We start from the raw sequence: 3502 nt of genomic DNA, 5'->3' as shown, positions 1-3502 counted from the left end.
TGTGACTTTTCTCTAGAGCCCCACTGTGATCCCTTTGGGAGACTATGCTGCTAGTGAGAAATCACTGCACTCTGGGGAGGAGGACCAGTCCAGTCCATCAAGTTCTCTTGGCCCAAGCTTTTCTTAGGAAAGCCTCACAATGTAGGAGGAGGTTGAAAAGTCTCAAATCCTGGGACAAATAGCTGAGAAGCCTACTTAACATATCAAAGCGGACCTGGCTGCCAGGTTCTCCCAGCATCCCTCAGTTCCCACCTGTTACAGGAGGGTTGCCATACCCTGCCCTCTACTCCCTCCCTCTCCAGCCCTGGGGCTGGGCTTCCCTTCCCCTAGAGGCTCTTCCCTATATAATCCAGACATTTTGGTTACCAGCCCTCTTGGCTGCTGCACCTGGTTACTCTCTCTCCCTTCTCCCTTCCCCTCCCCTTCTCCCCACACAGCCCAACTCAGTCAAGGTCATGTCCACTCTGGACTCCCCCAGATATTCCTGTCTCTGCCCATACTCTCCCTTTTATCTACAATAAACCTTCTCTCCCACTAGACCTAGGAGAGTCAAGTCCTTCCCTTCTTATATCTTTTATTCAGCCAGAGGTCACTGTGGAAAAGGGGGCTTAAAACATTAGGACACACTCTTGGCCCCCAAAGAGGTGTCACACGGGCCTGGAAAAGGGCCCTCCCACAGGGACTCAGTCTCCAGCCCATTTGGCTCTGTGGTTTTCCTCACAGAGTGGGTATGAGTCTGTCATGAGAAACCTCATCTCATCACAGACCCTGATGCCCTGATGAAGGAACCAGGTGAGCGTCCTGAGTCCTCACACTGGAGGAGTACCTGGTTTCCAACTTCATCCACCCTGTTCCCTTCTGAGGGCTAACAAAAGAGAAGGCCTCCCAACCCTGGGTTCCAACGCGTGAGTTTGACTGTTATAAACTGTGTTGAGATGGTGGCATTCCAGCCTCTGACCCAGTCCCTCCACCAGTTAAATCTACATCTAATTTTAAACCAAGTTACTCAAGAACATCACATCCTTCCATGATGGGGACTCCTGCTTCCCCCCAGCCCCCGGTTATTTTGGTGTGAATTCGCGTGAGGAAGCATAGTTGACGTGGTGACGGGTGTGGAGTCTGCAGGACTCTGATTCCAACTGCACAGTGTCGTGAGGTGTTTGTCTGACTCTGAGGGGCCCCTTGCGTCTGTGCAAATTCACTGTACCTGAAGTGGTTGGACGCACCCCTTCAGAATCCAGGCAGTGACACTGAACGGCAATATGATAGCCCTCGGAGGCGGGACCCTCCACAGGTAAGAGGATCCTGACAGTGGAACTCTCCAGGCTGGAATCAGATGTCCCTATAGAAGAGCTTGACAGGGAATCATCCCTTTTGTCCCTCTGTGACGGCAGTGTTCCTTCTGGAGGACACAATGCTCAAGCCATCATTTTCAAAGAGAAGACAGGCTCCTCACCAGACAGCCAATGCCCTGACTTTAGACCTTCCAGCCTCCAGAATGGAGAAAGAAAAATTTCCACCCCCTCATAAGTTACCCAGTGTGGTATTTATTAGAGCAGCATGCACAGATGTGCTGGCTAGTTTTGTGTCAACTTGACACAGGCAAGAGTCATCTGGGGGGGGGGACCTCGATTGAGAAAATGCTTCCATAAGATCCAGCTGTAGGCAAGCATGTGGGGTATTTTCTTAATTAGTGATTGATGGAGACAGTCCAGTCCATTGTGGGTGGTGCCATTCCTGGGCTGGTGGTCCTGGGTGCTGTAAGAAAGAAGGCTGAGCATGCCATGAAGAGCAAGACAGTAAGCAGCACCCCTCCACGACCTCTGCATCAGCTCCTGCCTCCAGATTCCTGCCCTGTGTGAGTTCTTGCCCTTGTTGCTTGAGATGATGAACTATTGTATGGAACTGTGAGTGAAATAAGCCCTCTCCTCCTACATTGCTTTGTTCGTGGTGTTCCATCACAGCAATGGAAACTCTAACTAAGAAAACAGGCTGAAAACACCAGGATGTCCTCAAATAAGAGACTTGAAGGAGATCTGGAACTGCTGGGACAAAGGCATCACTGGCTTACACCTAATCATGTGACTGCATGAATCACCTTTCAGTCCTGGTTCCCTGTGCACGCAGGAACCCCATCTCCACAGGAGGAGCCTCTCAGCCCCTGGCTCCTCTTCTGTGAGTAGAGAGGACGGAGAAGCACAGGGTTCTCTGGGCCAAGGCTGGAAGTGGTCGGCACGCCTCCACCCTGTTCCATCAGCTGGGGTGAAGGCCACGAGGGTAGAAGAACAGTGCAGATGCCAGGGGTCAGGGGAACAGCTTTGTGAACAGCCATCCACTCAGCTTGCCATGACTTTCTCCCCTTCAGAGTCCTAGGTTCCCAATTTGCGTTTGACTCTCCCAGAATAACCAAGTTCATTTACTCGTCCTTTATAATGGAGGCTCTCACCAAGAGAAGAAAATGTCTTTGTAATATAGACTAAGGATTCCCTACCTTCCTTTACCATCTACCTCATAGACTCAGTTTCCCACTGAGGGCAAGGCTGGGTGGGATGGAAGAGGCAATTGTAGGGACTGCTTTGCTTCACTGGATATGAGGGAAAGTCTCTGCTGCTGCCGCCACCCTCCCTCACCAAGCTTCCTACTGCTGCAGAGCAAAAAGATGTCTTTCTTGATCTTCCCTCTGAACTTGGGCCATTTACACATCCCAGGACGGCAGCCTGGGAGCTCGTGTGAAGTCAGGAAGGGTCAGCCAGAGCTACGACTTCCCAGAAGCTCTCCCGAAACAATGGCGTTCCTCAGAGACAGATGTGAAGTTACTAACGGGATGAATACCAAGCTAGGAGTCCATGTCGCTTGCCACGCTTTGAATTCCCCAAAGCAGATCCTTAAAAGAAGCTGCACAAGAGCTGAAGAGTCTGTGGCGGCCCCTGGGAATAGTCATCCCAGAAAAGGGACAATAATGAAAAGCTGTGCACTGACAGAGTCAGCAGCGGCTTCCGAGGCCATGACGCCAGATACCCCTCTCTCTGGAGCTGGCAGAGCAGGCGAAGCTGCGATATTCACTCTCACCTGAGTCTAGGGAACCTGAGAAGACAGAGGGCTAGGGATGCCAGGAATGGAGGGGTGAACTCACAGGTGAGCGCAAGTGTTGTGCATAAAAGTCACTGTAACAGAAACAGATGCTGCGTACCACAATGGTCGGCCTATCAAGGTACCTCAGTGAGATCGCAAGGATTATGGACCCCAGTGTACAAATGAAGAAACAGAAGCTCAGAGATGCTGAACAAATTGTATAAAATCACACAGCTGATTGTAATGTAAATTTGTGTAGCCATTATGAAAGTCAATATGGAAGATTCGGGGGGGACTAAAAATGTGTGGTGTTTGAAAGGAGAGAAGATCAGCACGCCCCTTGACAAGGATGGAAGAGGCCCTTGGCCTAGTAATATACGTATGGTCAAGGCATTGCCAGCGGCTTTGCGGCAGGTAACCATTGTCTTTT

At 50.8% G+C, this 3502-nt stretch overlaps 1 non-coding gene across 1 annotated transcript; it reads left to right on the top strand.

Moving 5' to 3' along the window:
* The first annotated feature begins 3377 nt into the window (after window positions 1-3377).
* LOC125409606 (U6atac minor spliceosomal RNA) lies at window positions 3378-3502 on the top strand. Its single transcript, XR_007234841.3, has one exon. It is a non-coding gene; the product is annotated as a U6atac minor spliceosomal RNA (small nuclear RNA).

Source organism: Myodes glareolus, chromosome 9 (assembly GCF_982192425.1).
Source record: "Myodes glareolus chromosome 9, mMyoGla1.1, whole genome shotgun sequence".
NCBI lineage: Eukaryota > Metazoa > Chordata > Mammalia > Rodentia > Cricetidae > Myodes > Myodes glareolus.
Note: the sequence above shows the minus strand (reverse complement) of the source record. Positions and strands in the feature narration are given on the sequence as shown.